Raw genomic sequence first — 25,958 nt, forward strand, 5'->3', positions numbered from 1 at the left:
CAACCCGAGAGACTCAGTGATGGAGGGGCTCTCAGGTGTGAATCCATCAAGGTTCATGGTTGATAGCCAGGTACGTTTGTCTGGGGGTTTGGTGTTGTTGTTGAAGAGCAGGAATTCGGTCCTGGAGGGTTGAGCTTCAAGGATGCACTGGACATCCAAGACTGGATCAGCGAAAGGTAGGTTTTGAGACTGTGGATGTCCTTGATGGAGTCAATCTTGAGGTGTAGCTGTGTGTCGTCAGCGTATTGATGGATGTGGATGTTGTGTGTGCCTAGGAGGGATCCCAGCGGCTCCATATATAGCTTGAAGATCACTGGGAGAGGATGGAACCCTGCAGGACTCCACAGGTGGTGGGTAGCATTGGCGATCTAGAGGAATCCATCAGAACAAACTGCTGGCGTTTGGCGAGATAGGACTTGATCCAGCATAGGATAAGGTCGCTGATCCACATGCACTGATGTAGGGTGTCTGTGAGCACCTGTTGGTTCACTGTGCTGAGACCGGCCAATAGGTTAAGAAGAACCAGGAAGCAAGAGTGGCCGTAGCCAAGATGTTGATGGCATTGTCAACCACCCGAATGGTTGCTGTCTCTGTGCTGCATCTGGGTCTGAACCCATATTTGTAGGTTTGGAGGAGATTGTTGTTGTCGATGTGTTTCTGCAGTTGCATGGCTACCGATTTCTCGAAGATCTTATGTATAATGCAAAAATGGATGATGGGGTGATCGTTACCTAGGTTGTCAGAATCCAGAGTGGGCTTCTTTAGTAGAGGGAGGATTTGTCCTGTCTTTAGGGTCAATGTGAAGGTGACTTCAGTTAGACTTGGTGGTGACTTGGTGGTGTTAGACACCATTTATGGAGTCCACTGGACTCTATAGGGAATTGTTTGGAATTACCATGAGGCAGTATTTCCAACCGTTTTTTGGAAGTAAGGTGGATTTCTGTCTTTTTTGCTGGAGGTACATCCTCCATCTTACGGTGAAACACATAGGCAATCATTACGAGTTTGGTGGTAATTCAGGTGTTATTCGTCCAATTTACTACCAAACTCGATCACTGTTAACGCCACTTAGTCCCATCAGGTTACCATGGAATTACAAGTGGTGATAATTGACCATTTTTGGAGTCCATCGAATTCCATGGAGATTTTTGCTGGATTTACTGCTGGTGGATTTACTGCATGGTAAATCCACTGATTTTGGGAGGTAAAGGGGAGGATTTACCTCCAGCAACAAGCTGGAGGTGAATCCACCCATTATCCTCCAAAATTCTTTGGATTTACCACACAATAATTCCACCAGCTTTACATCCACCAACAGGGACATCATTTGGGGGTCACCAGGGGTCACAATTTCAACCCCTGAGGTCTCCCTTCCTACCCCTAAAAAAGTTTTTTTTAATTTTTTTAAATTTTTTTAATTGTCCTCCTGGGCTGTGTCCAGCAACATGTGGATCTTTGTTTCTGGAGTGGCTGGCTTTCTTGCTCTGGCCTCCATGGCATACTGTTCAGGATGTTTGTTTGCATCTATGAGGTAACGAGTGCCCAGAGTACGGGATGCCATTTCAGTGAGCTGCTTTCCCTGCGCTACTCTAAATTCTTTAATACACAGTTATGACCAATCCCAATGGTATGTATTTTTCCAACCTCTGAAGCTTGAAAAGTAGCTCCACACAGGCTTGACATGTGGCCAGCTTTGCCTCAGACCTGCAGATGATCATGCCCGCTGTTAAACCTCAGTTTCCACTTTGTTGGTATCCACTAGAGTGTAATTTGCTTTCTCACTTTGAGAACATTCAGACATGTAATTGCTCATTTTACTATAGCCGGTAAGATAGCTATAGCTGGTAAGATAGCTCAGTGGGTTGAGGGCTTGCTGTTGAGATGTGTGTTTGATCAGCAGGTTGCAGGGCGAAATAGAGGCAAGGTCAACTCAGTCTTTCATCCTTCTGAGGTCTATAAATGAGTACAAACACAGGTTGATTGATATTGTATGTATATTTGTTCTATATAAAGCTCTTAAGATTAAGTGCTTCATAAGAACACAGCATTATCATTTGGCCTTGGACGTCTACTTGCATTCACAGTCATTTGGTAATATGGGCCTATAAACACTGATATTAACGATACATGTGGTGATTCATTCTTGTATGAATTGTATATCACATTATAGTGATATAGTAACCATATTTATCGCAGTGTACTTAGGAACAATGCTATGTGATGCCACTTTTTGTTTTGTCAAGGGGTAAAAGATTGGGTTCCATCACTTCCTGTGATGTCACTTGGGGGTGGGGTCAAATGACATCGCTTCCTGTGATGTCATCTGAGGTCATGTGATTTCACTTCCGCTACCCCTGGCATTTTGGTGAAATGATGTCACTGTCCACCAAATATTATAATTTGGCAGTGAGGGGAAAACGGTGGTAATTCTGTTACCGCCACTTTTTTTCCTGCACTGCCAAACTTGTAATGAGGCCCATAGTATGGTGGAATGACCAACACTTTCTGCCACTTTTTGTGGTACTGCAATAGCCGTAACGAGGCCCAACATATATCTGTACTTTTTAATGTATTTTAAATTGCTTTGAAGGGTATTTATAATTTGAAAAAGAAAGAAAAATATTCAGCTGTAATTTGCAAGTGGTTCAATCAAACAATCTGTTTTAACAAGCATAAGCGATTAGAAATGAAAACCGCATGGCCTTTTTCTATATTAGTTACTTGAATATGCCTTCAACAAAGATAAAGCTACTCAAGGTAGCCCCCACTGACTCAGGACAAAATACCAATCAACAGCAATATTTATTAGTGTAACAATCCATAAATATGTCAGTTCAAACATATTTGATCGGAAAACTGAAACCATGGGGCCTTTAAATGTTAGTACATCGAGTAGGTTTCCAACAGGGATAAAAGCTACACAAGTGAGCACCCAGTAAATCAAGACAATAGACCACGCAATAGCAATTTTTACATGTTGTTTAATCAATAAACATGTTGGATCATACATAAATAGATCGAAAATCGAAAACGTGTGACCTTTCTATCACCACAAATAAAGTTCCAAGAGATATCACAATGATAGGGACGTGTTCACAAAGATTTGCAATGGATCAAAGCAGAGATGCGTGTAAACATTTCTGCTTCCTTGGAACTGATTCTTAAAGACTAACACTGGAGAGAATCTGGAGATGCCTCAAGAGTCTTTGAGATGCTCACATGTAAATGTGATTCTCAAGCATCTAAGAGATTCTCAATGCATCTCCTGATTTTCTCCAGTTGCAGGCTTTGTGAATCGTGTATATGGTAGCATGAGTAAATCAAAGAGGCCCACAGACATCTCTGGTTCGCTGAAATCATTGACATTCATAACCATAATATCACCATTGGCCATGTACAGCACTGTCATATATAATTTCCCCAAAAAAATCAGAGGCTATGACTTTGTGTAATCACTGTCTTGTATGACTTAAAAGGAAGTGACACCTAGAGTGAGCAAAATGCTGGCCGGATACACAACCAGCAGCAGAGCACACTCCTTCCCTCCAAGTTGTCCCCTTTAGTGTCCTCCACCGTATATTCTGCCGATCCCGAATTCTCAAATCTTGGAGATTTTGTGGATATTCTTTTCATTTGTTGACAGGTGTGGATTGGTATTTCGAGATGTGTCCCGATCTGTTCAGTTCCTTCCTAAGCAAGCACCAATTCTATCGCGTCACAGCTCCACCTTGGATGTGGGCTTGGTGTCCACAGTTCTGCTTAGTTGTGCATTCATTTCTCATGGAAAAAAGAGATGAACAAACCTGTTTTAGTAGGATGCGGCAGATCAAGCATTACATGGCAAAGAAAGACACCTGCTAAACTAGACACTACCCCTCTATCTCCAAGCTTATGTACGACCACCAGGTGTTCAAGAGGAACGACTTGCTCTGATTACCCGGACTGTTAGCTTCTTCGTATGGCCGAGGCTCTCCCATGAGACAGCCGGGCAGGGAGAACTGCACATTTTAGACACTTGGGGTAGCCAGAGGGTCCATTTTGTTTTGTGTGGGGTGAGCCTTTGGAAGCAAACCTTTAAATTTGGTCAGCATTAAGGAGAAAACGCCACTCAAATACATCCCGAGAATGTGCACAAAAGCCAGGGCAAGAGGGGCAATGGCATACAGATAGCTCTACTGGAATCAGAGCCGTAGCCTTCGCACTTAGAGTTACAGCAGAATCTCTTCGAAGCAAGACAAATTACAACATGGGAGCCTAACAGAGAAGCATTTTGTGGGGCAGCGTTTGGTCACTTAAACCGTCCTATATGATATATTTTGCCCACGATTACCAGTGTTTAACCCTGGTTCTCTGCCAGCTACAGTTCCAACTACAATTCCAGCGTTCGTTCCAATAATGCCACTGCAAGCAATAACAACATCTGGATATGTGCCTGTAGTCATTGTCCCTTTAACACATGTATCTGCAGTAATTATTTACAAGCATGTTCAGTGGCAGAGAAAGAATATAGTTTAGTTTCTGCGACAGTGATGGGAAATGGCAGGCAAACAAATAGGTGACACACAATATATGATGGCAGTGACCGTAGCAACAACCCTCATGATACATGATGTGGACCAAGTGATAGTAGCAGCAGTTTCCATGAATGGGGCTGCTTCTGTGGGAACAACAGGGAAAGGGGTGTTGCTAAGCGATACAACAAGTGAAATAGCTTGTGGAACAGAAAGGTGGGAAGGGTTGCAGACCGCTATTCAGGTGCATGCACAATATTCCACTGCCGCTCCGGGATGGCACTGGACACTGGTTATCACTTACGGTATCTGAGCTTGCCATAGGTTCTCGGATTTCTGATTCCTCTCTTTTATGTATTCCAAAAGATACCTAAGCTGCCTGGATAGGACAGACAGAATGGGCATGGCTGCACACTCAGGTTTGGGTGGCCAATTAAAATTCAGCTCAGAAAAAAGAGGAATTTGAAGGACCTATGGTTATGTATTTTGTGCCTTCTCACAAGTCAGTAGTACTTGTTCCCATATGCGCTACTATGCGACCCTCTCCCTCCGCCCGCCCCCCCTCACAAGAGGACACATTTAAAAGTAAGGGAGACGCTACATGTGAAGAAACAATGAGGGCAAGGTTTACTCCAGTAAATCTCTAATAGGTGTTAATATCCGATTCTAAGAGTAGCAGAAGTAATGACGTGTTGAATGAACATCCTGCTATTCATTACATGTTCAATTTAGGCCAATACTAAGTACAGAAGATGGGAAGGGAGAATTCCTAATTTTAAGAAAACACAAAGACTCTTCAACATACAAAAAAATAAAGTAACCATGAGAATATTTTAAGAAATTATGCTTCCACTGAAAACATTTGGATTGAAAGAGCGCCTTCATTGCAGAAATGGATGTGCATTTATAGATGATCCAGGAAACTATTATATGCATGAAGTTCTTGTGAGCAGAGTAAATAATGGATATCAGACATTAAGCTCCAGGCACAACAATATTTGACTTGTGGGGATTCCTGATTTGGTTCAAGGGGGAGCTGAAGATTTAAGGATGGTCATTGCCATCCTCTTCAGAAGGACATTGCTGTATCCACAAGTTGAGGCGAACGAGAAGGTGGAAATACAGCGAGTGTATCAAATTCCAAAACTTAAAAATAATCACATGTAGAAGCTGAGGATAATGTTGATAAACATTTTTAATAATCAGGTCTGGGAAATGTTGATTGATGCATCAAGAGCTCACTATTTGCTTTGAGCTGTGGAGGTCTCCTCATTCTACTTCCTGATGTTTGCTCAAATGCTTGCAGAAGATGTTGGGAACTGAATAAGCCATGATATTTAATAGATCTTTGGACCAAGTTCATTACCAGAAAAATATATGATTGAATGTTGCTTGTGTATGTCTCATTGATAATACAGATTCAGAAAGAATCAGACTGTGATATGGATTGTTATAAAATGTATTTAAGTTTGTTAGTTAAGTTTTTACATTGGTCTATTGGTTACTCTTTGTTTTTTCTTCTTTTTATTTTATTTGTCCTCCTTTTGATCTGAGTTAATGTAGGTTTGTCTAAGGTGTGTTATGCTATGGGAACTATAGGATTGAAAGGCAGCTGCGGGGGGAGCTGGAGCTGTGTACATCTTGTAGTTTGACGTAAGAAATAAAATTTCAAAGGAAAGTGTCATGAGGCTGAGTGGGAATCAACAAGACACATGCAGCAATGTCACAAACAATTTCATATTATGAGCAACACATGAAAGGATGGTTTCATAGCTTAACCTTGGATTCAAAACAGTAAGAGAAACAATAGGAAGTACCTTTTTAAATGTCTTGGCCATGTCCCCCAATCATTTGGTGGTGTGGTTTGTGTGTGTAAGTGTTCCCTGCACTTTTTTGTCAATATGCCAGATGTATTTGCTTTCTCCAGGTTCTGTTTGCGATCTCATCCAGGCTTTGCATGTAACCAATGCTAAAACCTTTGCGACAAAGGGGATTAGGATAGGGACTGTCAAAACAGTTCACATTGATATTGATATTGATATTTTATTTCTATCGCGCTCATACACAAGTGTTTCAGAGCGACAAGGCAAGGGAAGGGGAACAGAGGAGAATTAAAAATACCGATCTCACTAGGCCCAGTGACATTGAGAAGGCGCAAGTGCATGGAAGAGAGGGAGAGGGAGAAGTGCATGGAAGGGGGATCAAAAAGGAGAGTGCGGAGCAAGGAAGAAAAAAACATAAATAATAATAAATAAATAAATAAATAAAAAGGGAACAAACAGAGGGAGTGCAGCCACAAGTGGCAGTGCTGGGTTTAAGGCAGCAGGCTGGGTAGGTCTGATAAGTGCAGGAAGAACAAAAAAAAAGAGGGTGGAGGCTGTATGGGTACAGATACAGACCCCAGTGCAAGGGGTGGTCCGGAGGAAGTGCATGTGGGTGGCAAGAGGAGCAGGTACCTGGGCCCGGAGGAAAGAGGGTGGCCAGGTGCATGGTGCCAAGGGAGAGTAGGATCAGCATGGGAAAGGGGGGGCAAAGGCAGAAGCAAAGAGGAAGGTCTTGAGGTGCTTCCAGAACCGGAGATGGTTCTCCTCAAGTTTTAGAGTGGCAGGGAGGCTGTTCCAGAGGGAGGCCCCAGCATGGCCTCCAAATGGTCAATGGCTGGTAGAGTGATGGTTCACAGGGAGGAGATTTCTGGCAAATATCCAACCTCTTCTCCTGTCTATCCGTGCACCTCCACAATGGCCTTGGACCTTCGGGGCCTCTTCTCATTCTCCTTGGCTTCTTTTGAGGCTCTCCTCTAACACTGAATTAATCACTGTACACTCCACTCCTCATTTGATAACCAGATGTAATCTGAAACTGGTGTACTTTCCTGCTATTATTCCCTTGTCCATCGGATTCCCTGACTCATGTCTCTCTTCTGGTGATTCTACTCCCGCCTCTTCTGAATGTATCAGCTCCCCCTCTTGCTATTTTTCCAGTTCTTTCCTGAGATGTGTCCTCACTGCTCAGCATATATTTTTCTCCTCAACCTGTTCTATCAGCAACCCTTCTAATTCCTGTTCTTGTGGAATCTTTCTTCTTTTGACACTTCACCAATTCCTCCTCTACATGTGTTGCCACCTCCTCCTGGGTAGTTACCACCTCCTCCCTTTACATATTAGGCTGGTCTTACAGAAATTCCTTTTCTGAGTGTCGCCTCTCCATCGCCACATCCTACTCTTTTACCACCTCCTCACCTAAATGTGCCTCCTCCCCTTTTCTTTCACCTCTACCACCTGTACAAGTCTCAACTCCTCTTCCTGGACTTTCTCTTGCTTATCTTCCTTTTCTTCTATGCCCCCTTTTTGTGTGGTCCTTCACCCCCTCCTCTAGATTACCAAGCCTCTCTCTCTAATTCCCCACACGTTATCTCTTGTCCACTCCTTGTCACCCCACCCTCTGCTCTCCTCAACACTCTTACAGTATCTTCAAAGTCAGTTTCTATCCTTTAACTCCTCTCTGTATTGCCACACTCTTTCTTAGCACCTTTACTTTGAACAACAACACCAGTCTGCAAAATCTGTCATCTCTTACAGGGGTCTTGCCCATCTCCCGGGTCCTCCGCTCTGTAATCTCTATTAGCTGTTTTTAACAATACTTTCACTCATTAAATTGGTGGGTTTGAATTTACGTGTGGTATTCTGTCAATGCGGTTGGCTCCCCCTCTCAAAATGCAGCTCTGCAAAGAGAGAAAATATCTGGGCAACACCATCTAAAATCTGATTCTGCTACATGTGCACTTGGAAGTTTGGGATGCAGTTAAACATTTTGCAGTGCTCTGATGTTTGCAAGTCACAATGCTTACACAAAGGTTTGACTGTTAGGGAAGTGTAGGGTCAACTACCAACATCCAGACAGTAGATGCCACCCCTCTAAGTAAGAAGGATCTATGCACCCTTTTGTGAGAAGAACAAGAGCTTAATTTGAATACAAAACCGAAATGGTGACAGGGTAAAAGTCGACTGCTGAAGAGCTCTTCCTCTTCTTCAAAGCAAACAGCACATTATAACTGCGAAAGTCATCATCTCTGATGCACACGATATACAGTGCTCATCCCCACCCTCATTGGCTGCTGCCCATATGCAAACTACTTCTTACATATGAACCCCCAATTCATTGGCTGCATCATCTTTGACTGCAACCCCTTCACACGTGGGTTTTAGTCTCTTCACCGTGAGTTGCTGTGAGGTGATGTGTTGGGTTACTGAGATCCTTGCCCTGCCCTAAGGCTTAATCATATGTGTGCCTGCCCATCAACATGAGCTCAGTGGATAACTTTGAGGTCAGGCTGGTCCTCTCGAACAAAGCATCTCATTTCTCATCCAAGACACACAGGCGCCCCACCATGCCTCTCCGTCGCAATCTCAGAAGAGTTGGCATCACCCTCTGCTCTCCTTGGTACAAATCACAGGACTTGTCCTATGTTCCCCCATTATCAGCTGCTCCTCCCGAAGGGCAGAACTGGCTTTCCTGCAGGTCCCACTAATCAGTCTAATTTGTGAAGGATTTAGGAGTTTGAGAGAAATGTTGTCGTTCAAATGGGATGGCCATTATCCTGGTGGGTGCTGGTGTCCTAAATCTGAGCTTGTATTTTGGCAACTCAAGACCTCTGCCCTTCATGACCGACCGCAGTGTAAAAGTATATTTTGCATAAATACAGCCTGATAGTAAACATTGGCCTGAGCACATTCACATCGCATTTTAAATCGCATTGAATGAACCTGAAACAGGCTTACTACGCAACCATTTTAAAGTTATCCGCCATTTTGATTAACTCCTGCTTTCTGTCCCATGTGAGAATTTGTGTTTTTGACTCCAGCAGAGCAAAATGAACTTTGTACTGTGTAAATGTAGATAAGCATGTTGAAGTTGCTAAGGTGTATTCTTTATCCTGCACTAAAGAAACATTGGAGCTAAACAAGAGCCGTACTAATCAGTAATTTAGATGCCATCTGTACCAATAGTGTCTTCCTCATTCAAACAGCAAATTAGAATGGTGAATAGCTGAACATATGCTTTTGCAGAAATCTTTGTTTTCGCTCCTTGAAACTAAGCTGACTTTAAACTTAAGAACAAATGGCAGACAAATATAAGTAAATGAAACAAGGACTGTTACCTTTGTGTCCAATGTTTGGAAAACATAGGAAGTGTTTAACAAAAAACATCAAACTATTCAAAAATGTTTAAACATGTATTAGTTATGTGGAAAGGCTATGAACCCTAGGTAAATGTGTTACACAAAGAGGGACTGGACGATGTGTCCGGGATTGTGGAAAATTGTATAAATACTTGTGTATTTGAGATGTCCAGCACTCTCTCATCCCAAGTTGTATGCTTGCATACATTGCAGGGTGTTGAAAGCCAGACAGCTGCCTGTTAAATTGTAGATGTACCTTTGGACTTGTGACTGGCATATTTCTATTATGTGGTATTAAGCCTCGATATTTTTAATCTTTCAGATCTTGCCCGAATAGGGACCCTCAAGATTGATGTCACATTGCTAGATGAAGACGAAGCTGCCGGACTGGGATTGGAGAGTGATGGGGGCCTCTGCAAAATGAAACACGATTCCTCCACAGTACTGCACGCCCGATCCCTGGACGATGAGCAGCGTTTAGTAGGACATCACGATGAGGATCCCCGCATCTAGGCCTGTTTTGCAAAAACACCAGCCATGACGATTTGATGTCCGATCGGACCCTTTGAACTTTGAAATCAGGTGAGTCACATCCCGATTCCTAAGAATCCTGATATTTGTTGCAAGTGTTGTCTCTGCAGAAACAAACGTAGCCAGGTAAGATCGCAATTTAACTATGCCTGGGAAATTGTCATCCTGTTTCAGGGAATTATTTTGCAGGGAAAGACAATCTTTGAAACAAGGCCAACCACCACACGATGGATTGCCGGCTTATTTAATGTATTGTAAGCATGGCCTAGGAACTATCATATTTAATGACATTTGGCACAGACAGACCAGACATGTTTCTGAACTTCAGTGGCCAGTCTATAGTAGTTTTGAAATTGTCCACCTAGAGCATTTACAATCTGTATTGTTGGGAAAAAAGGCTAGACCTGCAGCATTTGATGCAATTAGAGATTGGAGGAAGGAAGCTATTCAGCAACTTAGAAGTAGAGCATGTACGTAGACAATGACAAATGCTGAGAAAGCATTGTTGCATGATCAGCAGGTACAGTCAGAATCCATTAGAAGTATGGACAGGGCTTTCCAACTAGATGTGCAAAAGATATACCCCTCTCAGGATTTTCATACATCAGATGAGTTACTTAATAAACTATTGAATGAACGTAGAACTGGTTCAACTGCACCACCTCCTTATGTGCCTCCTCCAGTTGTTCTTCCTCCTCTTCCTGTTGTTGTTCCTCTTCTTCCCATTGTTGTTCCCCCTCCTGCACCTCCACCCTTAACGACAGCTGCCGTCCCCATAATTCTGTCTGCACCACCAGCGGTATTGCCTCTGCTACTATTGACTCTTTGCCAGGTGGTTCAGCTCCACCTGTAGAGGTTGAAGGGGTGGGAGCTGATCCAAGAAGAGTGACTCGTGGCACAGTATCTAAAGATAGAAAGAGAGAATTATACATGGGCTAAAAAGTACATCAAAGAAGGTGATGAATCGGCTGTTTTAGTTGCAATTTTTGACCAAGGGGGTATTCCTGAACAGAATATTTTGATAGAACAGATGGGAACATATTTAGTTGATATATGGAGTGATTAAATGGACATGAATGTCCCACATGGGTTGAGGGATTTGTATGTCCTTGCCCGCTCAGGGACACTGCAGAGAAAGTATATGAGCATGTAGAGAAGGTATTTGAGTTTAAAAGGGAGCTAGATCAATTACAGAAAGATGACATGGATGAAAATAGACAGCAGTCTTCATATGTGCAGAAGCAATTTATTCCTCCATTGAAACCAATGTGCGAAGAAATACGCATTTGCACACAAGACACTCTTAGATGGATTTCGGGTGTTTCAATTTCTCCATTAAAGTGCATGACACATTTAGTCAGTATGCTCTGGCAATGCAAAGGAAAGTGTTACAGGTGATGGTAGAGTATCTACAAGATGAATTTATGAAGATAAAAGAATGTTGTCCCGCTGAATTGATGGTTATTTATAAAAGAGCATTTTTGTCCGATATTGCTTTGACTACTTTGTCACTTTATTTAGCCTTGTTGCTTAATAGATGCTTGGATTTGCCTACTTTACAATTGCTGATGAAGGAGATTCCTCTGACATTTGTTCCAAAAGTAGAGATTGCAGCTAATGCTGCAGCAGGAACACCTGCCACCACTTATTTTTTTTTGTTTACCCTGTTTCCATCAATAACCTTTGCAAATACAAAAAATAACTGATGCCTGTACTACTTCATGTGGTGGAGTACAATCCTCAATGTACCTGATACTGCTAACTTCCCTTGCTATTGCCCAGAAAGGGAAATCATTAATCTAAATGGTTTTGTTGCAGGTGTGGTCAGTTGGGAGAGCATGTAGGTTAAAAGCAATCCTGACGTTTTGATGCTTCACAGATGTTTCTTACTGTTAAATGTTTTTTTAATCCCACACACTCAAGGTTGTTGTGCCAAGGAACATAACACATATTTTAACGGCACCAGTTAAATTGCGGAACATCACAGTTCCATATACATTCATCACAAAATCTTTGCATGCTATCTAAAGAAACAAGTCAGCCACCGTTCCTGATTCAATTAATTCATTCCTAACTGTATTATCCTGAAAAGTGCATAATCAAAAACATGTTTTCTTCTAAGCCATTCTGTCTACAAAACACTCTAGAATAAAAATGAATCCTTTTACAACAGAAAAACATACATTCTGTAAAATATATCAATGATAAATCAATTAAATCCATTTTTGCAGTCAGTATACATATGACAACACATGCTACTTTTTAAATTTTGTTTAAAACATTTATAAGGGAGAACACTCATTTGCAGAGGAAATGGGATTTCATCAGTTTATATATTTTAATTTATGCCCTACAAAGCAAAACACATCACATTATTATCTCTCACTCTCTTGTGATTCATCCCCTCCACATCTTCAACTATTTCTTCCACTTTCTTGTCTCTTTTTTTAACTTCATCTTCTAATTTCTGACTCCACTATGCTTCCTTTCTGTGACCTTCTGGTTGGGGGAATCTCCTAGATTTTCAGAAATTTTAAAAGCTTTATTAAAGGATTTTGCCATGAAAGTCGGATCAGTTAAACAGTCTCACTTTCAGGCAGTATGCTGTGTTATACAACATGATGTTTGTCAGATTGTACCAAAACGCCAACATCCATAATTAAGATACCACCCATATACTTGTTGGAGAGAAGCATCATGTTAGCAGAAATGGGGCTTCCTTTTAGAAAATACCTCAGCCGATTTGAGCACTTAAGATTGTAAGCCCATTTTTGGTTGTGTAATTTATTTCAAATGTGGTAGCAGTCAACAAATTTGAAGGCACATTCCCGACTACATTGGAAAGGTTACAGCTAAATGATTTGATGTATTACCCTTAGCTACTTAGCCAAATGTATTACACATTTCACATCAGCGTTTTTTTGGAAAGAAACTGGAATCCTTGTGAAAGTAAAGTAGCAGTTATCAGAATATTTCTACATCCTTAATCTATATGGCAGTTTGAATAATAAATACCTGTAAACCATATCTGCTTTGATGTGGTGGTCTATCGGAATATACAGTTATAAAGTCCAAAATCTTTTGGTGTAATTTTATTCTCAGTTTGAAGTCTACTGACCTTTTTCACAAACAGACCTGCATATGAATCAGCCATCTAGGACTGTGTTTCACCCAAAAGAAACTATTTAGGGCCAGCACAAGAAACTCCCTATGCTCCCTCTGTGAAGGCTTGTTACCTTCTAAGAAGACATGAACTTACCTAAGGGGTTATCTGGGAACCATTAGTTCAAAGGTGAGCCCTGCCTCGGCAATGGGGAGCTCACACTAAGGTTGTAATTACCCTTTGATGCAGGGAAGAACAAAGGGTTATTGTAGTCTGGGAAGTAGTTGCAGCCATGGGTGGGTTCTACAATTTTAGGATTTCTTTGCCCACCCCGTGTCCTGTAACCCAGTCTTCCTGCAGGCAAAGGACTAGCGGACTAACATCTTCAGGTAAGGACTCTTGTCACTGAAGTCAAGATTGGATACTTACAGAAGGCGTGAAATTGACCAATCTGTTGTGTCAAACTGACTATAGAAGGGATATTTAATGAAGGTTGAGCCAGTTCTATTGTATGGGAAAAATGTGTCACTTTTGGACATAGGTAACTGTCTAAATATCCTGCAGGGGCTTTTATGGAAGGAGGTACTTAGTCTTGCCTCGTCAATTCCCAAAGCAATAATCTGCCATGAGCTGGACCTTACGTCTCTACAAGCTCGTTATTTGTGGAGACAACTGTCATATTACTCCAAGTTTCCTAGGCCAGCAGAAAATATATTGTATTTGATTCGAGTAACGGAATTGGCCAGAATTCCGGAAGTGATTAAAAGTCTGTGGGACCCACAGACTGCAAAGTTTTGAAAGGTTTCGTTAATAAATCCCAAAGTTATTAAGTGTCCAAAAAAATACATTTGCCAAAAGTGCAGCCTACTTCCCATTCATTTTCCCATATACAAAAAAGGTGAATTTTTATTCAGCCATTTTGCCGATATTCACATCTTAATCCGAGGCTACAAAGGACTACAGATGGCAGAGGGTATGTGTAGTTCGGTAATTGTGGCTATATAATTTGGGGTGTCAGTGTTTTATATTTTTTTTAAGTACTTTGTTTAGGTATAGTGACATTGGGGTGAAAAATCTGGCCATGGCCAAAGGCTATGGTCAGTGACCTGGTAGCTATTCGAGTTTTTTTTTTTATTTTGGATGTGTGTTGTCAGACTTCTGAGCATGTGAAACTTTGGAGAAAGATAGAAGAAAATAGTTTAACAAAATTAAAATAAAAAGGAGCAATTGTATTCTATTTTTAGATGTTCCATACAATGTGTGTTAGGTTTTGCATTTTCACTTATGGTATTATGTTGTGTGGATGTTGTAAGGATATTTGGCGTATTACAGCACAGAGTACAGCACTACTGCACAGGTAGCAATTTTTTTTTTGATGCAGCACCAAATGCCTATGGTGCATTGCTATATGTGTTACCAGATTAACAAGGAAAGACAGGCTATTCAGTCAAAAACGATTTTAACATATAAGATGCAAATCTATTTTTACAGTTAAAAGCACACGTGCACATTCAAAAATGCACACTATTTTTCACCTGAAATGCCTATGGTGCAAGAGACACATTTGAAAATTAATAACTAACATTACTCATAAATAACCTGACTAATAAAAATTGAATTTAACATAACCCACTAATAAAAATGTGTCTCCACTGCAGAAATAGGCCTACTCTGAAAGTGAACTTTTAAAAGCACATTCATTTTTTTTTGTTTTCTCTGCTGCTCTGTCCACATAACTACAGGAAGCAAAAGGGCTCGAAAGAACAGGAAATCAGTTGGTTACAAAGTATTACTATAAAAATGAGCCATTGTGTAGAGAGGGAGGAGATGGCATGATTGATTCTGATTGGAGCAGCGTCGTAGCAAGTATCATGCTAGAGGCAGTGATTAGGGTTTTGCTGGGGGGAGTTTGAAGAGAGAGGGAGGACAGTGGAGATTTGGAGAGCTGGGAGAAGGACCTGTTTTTTCCTGGTTGGAGCATTTCTGCTGAAAAAGCTGAGAGTTCCAGGCAATGACCCCGGTTTGAAAACGAAAGGCGCTCGTTTCACTGGGGTTAATCTTCAAGGGAGCCACATTCAGAAAGAGAACAGCTGAAGAAAACTCGGGCTGAACAGATAAGGTAATTACATAAGTGTGGGAGCTGAGTGTGTATGAGAATATTCAGTCAGTGCAGGAAAGGAGATTCCTGTGCCTTAATCACATGTTAATGTTGCAAATCGAGTTCTTTTCTCCGCCAATCTCTTTTCAGTGTATCACAGACAATGCTGTTACTGTGCTATTTTATTTATTTCTGTAAAGAGTGAGATAGTGTTTAAATGCAACTTTTATAATACAGAAAAATATTTGAAAGCAGACGGGTGGTGTGTTTTGTATTTACCAATACAGTGCTGATGATGAGGGGAGATTTTTAAACAGTGCAATTGTCATTTTAAGACAGATGTGTGCATGATCATATTCAGTATGGACAGTTGAGAGTGATTGTTTGTAGCATAGCTCGTTGGAGGTACATGAGCCAACGGGAAGAGGGACTCTCTGAACATAGTTCCCTACCATATATAAGGTAGTGGAAATTACCACAAAATTACCACATATAGCTCTCTGTCGTAAATAAGTCAGTGAGATCGCCCATGGTGGCACACTAACACTAACACTGAAAATCTAGTGATTACACGAAAAATCTAAGCAAAGATAAGGGATTCTGGACATTGGGGCCACAAATAAAACAAGGGAATTATGCTCACCAAAATACCACCAACCACGCATACCAACCACGCATACCAAATATGCATGTCTGGGAGCTGAAATAATGCATGTCCACTGTATTATTGTTGTACATGGCCCAATCTGAATAAAAGGAGTGATTGTTGCTAAGTTATTTTTTCGGTGGTAATAAAATACCGTCAGGCCCCAAATCTCCACAAAATACCCTACATATTACATACCCTCCTTTTGTTTTTAGAATTTGGCTACGATCCAAGCCAATTCCTAAAAACAATTTGTTCTTTTTCTTCTTTTCACAATATAGCAATCCAACAAAATGAATATTCATGTGCATCAATGAAAAAGTTGCAATCAACACAGTATTCATCTGGGTTCATTAGTTTACAAAATGTTCTACATTTGCCTTCTCAGTGGAAGTGGCATTACTTTAAGTTTAGATTTTACAAGTCAATTAAAAACAATGAAATAAAACAAATAACCAAAACAAATAATTAATATAACAAATTAAAATAAATATTTAAAATAATAAATACGTGGAACTCCATATGTCATGACTCTTGTCTGCCTCTGATATGTCCCGACCAGTGATGTTATTTGGTTCATTCGAGTACACTTTCATCTTGGCAATCTTAGATCCATAGGAGTCATCTTTTTTTAGCATTCTGGTTATCTTGTCTTCACCTCCACCTGGAGGCAGGCATCTTTTGGTCTTCATCCAGGGGACTCCAGGACTCCATCGTCTCCCGTGGCCTCTGATCCCGGAACCTCCGACCAAATAATGTTAATTTTCTAAATCAAATATAAAATAAACAAATTAAGTACATAGCACAATACTAACTTCACCCTTTGCCAAAAATAAAACATGCTTGGTAAAAATATTTCGTTTTTTTTTCTGAAATTAAACATAAGTTAAAAGAAAACAAGCACATATAAACAGCATTCAATATTTAATACATTTTCTCTCCGCACACCAACCATGAGCTTCCATTATATATATTTATTTATTTATTTATTTTATATTATATATTTTTACATATATTACAGTGTTTATGTGCCATTATAACAATCAACTTTTTAACTTCTTTGTCACTGCCTCCTGATTGCACCCATTTATTTTCTCTTTTTGTGTTCAAGGGACTTTATCTGTTTCTACATGCTCAAGCTGCCTGATCTCATGTCTGGGATGGCATGGTTTGATTTGATTTACATGGACAAACTGCTCTATTGCCGTTTCACCTTCATTTTTCAAAATTTTATAAACTACAGGAGAGACCTTATCTATAATTCGAAATGGCCCCTGCCAGGATGCTAGAAATTTAGAATTTTTCTGTTTACTTTTTCCAAAATGAAACTTGTACACCTGATCCCCTACACTGTATTCCTTTACTGATGTCTTTTTGTCATAATAAGATTTTGCACTGTCAGCAGCTCTTTCCAGATTTCTCTGCACAAAAGCAAATGCATGTTGCAAATGCCTCCTCAGTTCATCAATATATTCATGAACTGCGGATGCACTCACAAGTGTCTGCTCCTGTGTTCTGTATAGTAGGTGTTGTGGTAAAACCATTTTCCTACCTGTCAAGACCTCATGGGGGCTAACACCTGTTGCTTTGGCAGGAGTTGACCTGATTGCCATCAAAACCAACGGTAAACGTAAATCCCAGCTGGAACCTGCTTCTGCCACAAATTTCTTTAAAATATCCTCAACAGACCTATTGCTTCTTTCAACTGTACCTGTAGACACCGCCCGATATGCGATATGTAGTTTCCTTTTCACACCTAATATTTGCCATACCTTACTCATTAGAGTACTTGTGAAATGACTTCCTCTGTCCGACTCAATTCTTTGTGGCAACCCAAACCTTGAGAACACATGGTTCACCAGCAATGTGGCTGCTGTTTGCGCACTACAATCTGGTGCAGGAATGCATTCAATCCACTTCGACATCAAACATACCACACTCAAAATATAACGGTGTCCCCTGCTCGACATTTTTAAAGGACCTACATAGTCTATTTGCAAATCTGACCATGGGAGGAGTTAGGCCTCTTTTCATCAATGGTGCTCTATGCATTGGTGAAGCAGGTTTAAATTGGGCGCATACTAGACATCCTCTAGTATATAATTCCACATCTTGGGACATATGTGGCCAGTAAGCATAATCTTTTAGTATTTCTAATGTTTTTTGTGAACCTCTATGGCCTGCAGTTATGGCATCATGTGCATGGTGTAGCATTAGTCCTCTGAATGAAAGGGGTACTACCCACTGTATTTGTCCTGTTATGGACTCTCTAATCATGAGTCCATCCTGTAATCTAATTCGTGTTTTGTTCTTTAATAGCACCCTCAACTCTTCTTTTCCCATACAATCATTTTCTGTTAAAGGATTTTGTTCGGGATCTATCAAATGATTATAATAGATTCCCAAAATTTGATCATTCTTTTGTGCCTCAATCAAATCTTGGTCTGGCGTGTCATGACTCCACTGCACCACCGGTTGATCTACCTCCTTTGGTGCTTTAGAACGTGTGACTGCATCAATTTGTATTTCACCCATTAAATAATCAATAGGTAGCAATTCTCCCATCACAGCCCCAATCTTAGCTAGGTGGTCTGCCTTATCATTTCCCTCCTTATCCTCTCCTGGTGTTTTTAAATGCCCACGAATTCTTCTCCAGTATATTGTTAACTTATTCTCTGACACCAATTTGTCTATGGCTTGTATCATTTTTCCATGCTTAAGTGGCTTTTTGTTGTATGTAACCATGCCCCTTGCTTTCCAACCAGGCAAATACTCCACAAAGCTATTCCATGCATAGTCAGAATCAGTCACCAGGACAATTTCACTGAACTTTTTATCAACTGCAGTAGCAATTGCTTTATAAATGGCTGCCAATTCCGCCACCTGACTGCTCCTATCTCCAATCCTCATCCCTATACTGGGGACATCTTCACATTTCAACCAGACATTTCCTATTCCTGCCACTAACTGTTTATTACTGTCATTTTCAATGTGAAAAGCACAACCATCCACATATACAGTTGGCAAATCCTTGCATGTTTTTTCATCAAAAGCTTTGTGTGGTGATTGTTCAAATTCCTGCAAACTAGTTTCTACTTCCATTTCATTTGGTATTTGTTCAGCTGCACAGTCATGTAAGTCAGCTAACCCTTGAGCAATTGGGTTCTTTTTATTTTGTCCATATCTCACTTCTACGGGAAAACCTTGTAATGCCAGCGTCCATGAAGTGATTCTGGATTGCGCTAGATTACCTGATCTAATTCTTTTACTCTCTAAAAATTGCAAAGGTTGATGATTTGTTTCAATAATTACCTTTTCTCCCTGAACAATGGGGTGGAAATGTTGTAGCGCCACACAGTGGTTAATAGGGCCTTTTCACATTCATTAAATTTCATTTCAACTTGGCAAAATGCCTTACTTGCATATGCAATGGTTTAGTGATTCAAATTGTGTTTTTGTGATAACACTGCTGACATGCAATGTTCAGAAAAACCTATTTCTATAAAGAAATCCCTGTCCTTTATGGGGTATGCTAAACATGGTGCCTTTACAAGACATTCCTTTAATCTAGCCACAGCATCAGACAGCCCTTTTTCCCATTTCCAGGGAGTATTCAGTTTAAGCAGTTTAGTCAATGGTTGAGTGATTTCTGCATAATTTTCAATGAACTTTCTGTTATAGCCTGTCATCCCTAATAAACTTTTTACTCCTTTCACATTTTTAGGATCTTTTAATCTTTGTATGGCCTCTATTTTCTTCTTTTGTGGATTTAGCCCATGTTCAGTCACTTCATGCCCTAGAAAGTTCGCTTTTTTCTTGCACCATTGTGCTTTTTGCAAAGATACTTTGGTGCCTGCTTTCTGCAATTGGCCAAGTACATGTCTTATTTCATCAAAATGGCTTTTCAGGCTTTCATTTTTTATCAGGACATCGTCCACATAAACTATTGTTCCTCTTTCCGCTGCATCCGGCATGGCCTTTCTCAAAAATATGCCAAATTCACTCCCACTATTGATGTACCCGAACGGAGTTCTAAGCCAGGCATATTGAGTCCGCTCAAATGTAAAGGAAAATAAATGTTGTATCTCCTCTGCCAATGGCACGCACCAATATCCAGAGGTGAGATCTAATGTGGTAAATACATTTGAACCATGTACCTGAGCTAGGCCCTGATCAATGAATGGCAGTGGCCATCTAGATATTGGTACTCTTTTATTTAACTCTCTCAAGTCTGCACGCAGCCGCCATTGACCATTTGGCTTTAACACACCTAAAATAGGTGTATTGGATGTGCTATGAATGGGCCTGATGATTCCCCGCGATTCCAAATTTTTAATAATCTCTGCCAATGATTCTAAACATGCCAGCGGTAGTCTATACTGGCGTACAAACACTGGATTTCTGCTACACCCTTCTGGTAGTGTGGCCACATGTAAATCAGTTAAACCACAATCATAAGCATCTTTTGCAAATACATCCTTAAACTCCATAAATATCTCCCTCAGATTGTCCCTCTCTTCATTGCTTTCACATGCATCCGCTAAGGAGATCTGCTCTTCTACCATTTTGGAAAATTCTGGAAAATCTTCTGGTAAGGGAATCTCAGCGCTTTCCTCTAACTGTGTGGCTGTGTCTTTTTGTAAAGCTGCCACTTTTAAATATTTTGGCATATCAGCTTCCACTTCAATGGGCTGATTTTCTGTTTCATTTTCATTTAAATTAAATATTATGCAATCCTCTTGATGGCAGCACACTGTCTCATTTGAATCATAAGGATACACAGAATGAATTTTAAATATTCCTTTGGGCTGAGAGTCCAGGTGTTCTGGTAACTCACCCTTGGCATCTACATACTTTTCAGGAATATTTCCAATCACCATGTTATTTAAATCTGCCGTATAATGTGATTTTTGTATGGCCATTCCTAATGGGGAGTTTTCCTCTAAATGAATATCCTGACAACCTTCATTATTTACCATAATTTTTACAGATCCTTCACCAATATCTACCAATGGAATGTATTCATAATCCAGGCCTTGCTGTTTTATGGATTCATTCAGGCATACAAATGCATCAGAGCCTTTCATCTGCTGTCCATTTTTGCATTTCAGTGTTATTGCAAACTGTTTTGTAAATGCAGGAATAATAGTATCTTTCCTCATTTGTAATTCGATTGCATAAGGAACCAGTTGTGCACAATGATAAGCCCTTCTTTTGTCTTCAAATTCAGGTGCCGGACCACCTAGGCGTGACCATATTTTTTGATTAAGGAAATCTAACACCATACACATTCTGTGCATGATGTCATTTCCCATGTAAAATTCATTTTGTGCTCCACTCACTATCCATACATTATGGTAAATTGTTTTCTGCCCAATGCTAATTTTAAGCATGCATCTGCCTGCAATTCGGATTTAAAATCTGGACTGTCCAACCCAGAAACATATTGGTTTTTAATCCTAAATCTCGGGATTTCTTCCCTCTCCATTATTTTTTGCAACAATTTCTCATTAATGAAACTCCTTTCATGTTCAAGCGCTAAAGTGGCTTTTATTGTTTTAAAATAGTCATTTATACCAACATGAACCCATGGTTGCTTATCTTCCATGTGTATTTCTGCCAGAGTGGTAATGTGTTTTTCTGAGTCTGTTTTAGGAGTAATATTCTGTTTGCATGTTTTCTCTTTTAAATAAAAACGTAATGTGTGCTCATCTATGGCAGTCTGCCAATTTTTCCTTGGGTCCAAGTATATTTGTACAGGTAGTTTTTCATTGTCGCTCTGCATTTTGTCTTGACACATTAATATAACAGTGACACTAGGTATGCAGCTATTCTGGAGATATACCTCCACAGCATCATTTGTTTTGGCAACGGTGTGACATTCATTTATATTGCTGTTTTGTGATTTTAGTTTCTTAGGCTCAATGGTTTTTTGGTTAAGGACCACAGCACTCCATTCACCCCATCTATTAGAGGAGACAATCTTTTCAGACAATCTGTCCCCATCAGAAATGGAATTTCACAAATAGATGTGATCAATACCTCTTGTTTCATTCTGTGCTTTCCTATTTTTATGTCAACCTCAGTTACACCTATGATGGGCACCTCCTACCCATTAAAGTTATGCACTGGGCCTTGATTTTCCTTCACTGTGATCTGACTCTGTGGGGGTCTCCCTTCATTGATACTCTTTACCAGCTCCTTGGACATAATTGTGGCCTGTGCGCCAGTGTCAATCATAGCAAAGGTGTGGCATTTTTCTTCTATAGTGATGGGTGCATAATATCTGTCCTCAACTTCCTCTAATACACATAAGAAATGTGAATTCTTACTGATTTCAGGGCTCACCTTTCTCAGGTCTTTTTCACTTTTGGCTAAACACATTGGTAAAAGGAAAGACATTTTTCCCTCCTTTTTACCCATTTCTGCGCGAGAGATTTTATTCATTTCTCCATGATCAGAGGTTTTTTGGAGTGTGGCCACTGTTCGCCCATCCATCTGGGTAACATCAGAGACCACATTACAATCCTCCAACTGAACATGTGTAACAACATCATTCAGCAATTTGTCATTTTTTAATTCTGTGCATTTGTGATCATTTAGTGTGATACCAGCCCTTTCAGCCTCTTCAAAAATATGTGGCTCAAAGAATTCTTCAGGTGATTGACTTGTACCCTCCTTTTGAGTATTTCCTTTTTCTGTCTGTGTTTGGTCATTGTTTTGCTTGCCCAGGGAAGGAGCTATAGCATCCCCACTTACTCCCTGTTCACTGGTATTCCCCATGCATGAGTCATTTTTCTTAAATCTGTCCCTTTGTTCTTTTGGAATTCCTAATGTTTCTTTTTCATTTGTGCAAATCTTTACTGTTTTATTTAGCTCTAGGTTAAACCGTACCTCTTTTTTAGAAGTATTTGCACTTTCTGTCACAAGTTCATTTACTGGCACTTTCATTTTTAATCCATTAGGCATCTCAGAGTCGTTATGCAAAATTATATCAGAGCAATCTGTCATTTTGGCACTGCAGTTATCATGAGTACTTAGTCACTTTTCGGAAGCCCCCCGGTCAATGCTATGGCCATCAGCCCCCTCTTTGGAAGGTTGTTTTTGCGCTGTACAGAGCTTTCCTATTTGCTCAGCTAACATTTTCACTTGGGCCTCAAGGCATTGGAACCTTTCCATCTCTCTAGGATCCTCTTTCTGTGGCCTAGGTCGATATTGGTTGTTTTCCCCCTGATTGGATCTATTCTGATACCTCTCAGGTGATTGATGTCGGTTGGGATGGTTTCTGAACTCTTGATTTATTTGTGGAGGGGAGCGGGTTGCACCCATCCTTTGATTATAGTCCCCTGGTGGGGAATCATTGTACTGGCGTGGATTGTAGTTCACGTTTTGCCTCATGTCCTGTCTCTCAGATTGTGGGTACTGGCCCCTAGGTTGATTTCCATTATCAGTAAATCGATCCACATATCGGGGCCTATCCTGATTACCATATATCATGGTGTTGGGATCAAATCTGCTCTGTGTCCCCAATGACTGGTAGGGACCATCATTTCTTTGATCTTGATTTTGTCTCTGGTTATTGGTCATACCTGCCATATCAGGCCGGTATCCTACCTGGGGTCTGTCCCCTAAATACCTAGGGCTGATGTAGCTCTCTCTATTACTAGGATCATGTGATTGGAACATTGGTCCAGGAATTGGCGATCTTTGTTGATTACCCCTTTGTTCAGGTGTCACATTATTTTTACCTTGGCTTTGAGCAGACTCAAGGGACATTTTGGCTGACCTGATTTCCATTACTGTGGCTGAGGGTTCTTTAGATTTAGGTCTAGTATCTTTCATTTTATCACTTTCTCTACCCTGACAATAGAGTACCTCATATAGTTTTGTGCTTTGATGTACAATCCATTCAAGGGACTTGTCACGGTCAAATTCACGGACCAATTGGGATATGATGTCTTTCTGTAGCCCATAGAAGTATGCAGTTTTAAACTCATTGGAATTTGAGTCAAAAGATACATCAAAGCGAGAAAATGCTCTTTTTAAGTCTTGTAAAAATTGGCGAGGGGATGTATTAGGTCCAGCAGTAATTGTGTACGCGACTTTCTTTGCCTCCTGCAACGACTGAAAAGGAGAAAAATGACGCCTAATTTCTTTTTCAAACTCCAACCATGTCATATTCTGCTGTTCATTTAATCCCCTTATGATGCTGGCCGTCGGGGCATCTAAAGTTAAATGAAAATATTGTCTGTACTGTTCCTTAGGTATCTGGAGTGCTTTAAAAATGTCATGCACCGCTTCTAAGTGATCCTCAATGCAGCATTCACCTCCCTTTTTAAATGGTTTGATCAGGGCTTTAATGGATTTCATTATTTTTATGGGGCTACTTGTTGCAATGCATGGAATTGCACTATTTTGTGATTCAATCCTGTTTTCAGATGTATGAGATTGGTGGCTGCCCCCAATGGGAGTATCAAATCCCCCAAGGGCGCTGCAACCAAGTTCAGTCACCGGCCCAGTCACTGGAGCACTAGCTCTTTGGGCAGAGCTAGACTTCACCTCCACTCCATTGAATGTGGTACCCTGCCGCCTCTCCTGGGACCTGGGAATGCACATTTGCTGTTCTAAGTCCTTACACTTTTTGAGGAGTCTGTTGGCTTCATCTTGCAAATAGTTGTTTTCACCATTCATCTTATTAATCACCTCCTGCATGTCGCACATTTGCATTTGGCATTCATTGAACTCTTTATTTCTCTTGTCTCTTTCTTGAGTCATTTTAATCATTTCTTGTTCTGCGCTCTGGAGATCACATTCTTTTTCACAATGTTCTTTTTGTAAAATCTGCATCTCTGAAACAACCTCATCTTTATCCTGTCTAATGTGATCCACTAAGGCTTTTAAGTGTGCCAATTCTTGCTCACTATCTTCAAATTGTTTCTTGCTTTTGGATAACTGAGTATCAAAGTCTCTGCATTTTAATTGCATGTCTTTTTGGCATACATCCAATTCTGCTCTCAACATTTCCTGATTTTTACTTGCCCCATCTAATTCAGTCTTTAACCTGTTAATTAGCTGAGTATCATTCTCTTGCATTCGCAGGGACTTGTTTAAAATAAACCATATTTTGCCGCATAGCCGTATTAAACAGTCTTTCTCTGCACTTTTATCGGCTGCATTCAATAATCTTGTAAGGCAGACCTGAATTATGCTGCCTTCAGCAAAAATATTGTCTAGTTTTTCTTTCTGCACCTCACCCTGAATGCAGTTACTCCATTCTAACGTGCTATTCGACGACCAATTCCCATGTGCAAACAACTTTGCCTCTAAATATTGCACTAGATCTGAGAATGTGGTTTCCCTTTGTGACATTCTGAAATTCGTTTTTAGTGGCACACTGCTATTATAAAATGGGTTCCCTTTAATGTGCAAATGGCAGTGTGAGACACGCTTGCCACGCCCAGTAGGTACTCTATTATCACTTTCCCGGCCTGCAACGCACCATAAATATGTAGGGTATTTTGTGGAGATTTGGGGCCTGACGGTATTTTATTACCGCCGAAAAAATAACTTAGCAACAATCACTCCTTGTATTCAGATTGGGCCATGTACAACAATAATACAGTGGACATGCATTATTTCAGCACCCAGACATGCATATTTGGTATGCGTGGTTGGTATGCGTGGTTGGTGGTATTTTGGTCAGCATAATTCCCTTGTTTTATTTGTGGCCCCAATGTCCAGAATCCCTTATCTTTGCTTAGATTTTTCGTGTAATCACTAGAGAGACATCAGACCTACATGTTAGGAATACCACATTTTCAGTGTTAGTGTTAGTGTGCCACCAGGGGCGATCTCACTGACTTATTTACGACAGAGAGCTATATGTGGTA

The sequence above is a fragment of the Ambystoma mexicanum genome, chromosome 6q (assembly GCF_040938575.1).
Source record: "Ambystoma mexicanum isolate Mex_15411 chromosome 6q, UKY_AmexF1_1, whole genome shotgun sequence".
Taxonomy (NCBI): domain Eukaryota; kingdom Metazoa; phylum Chordata; class Amphibia; order Caudata; family Ambystomatidae; genus Ambystoma; species Ambystoma mexicanum.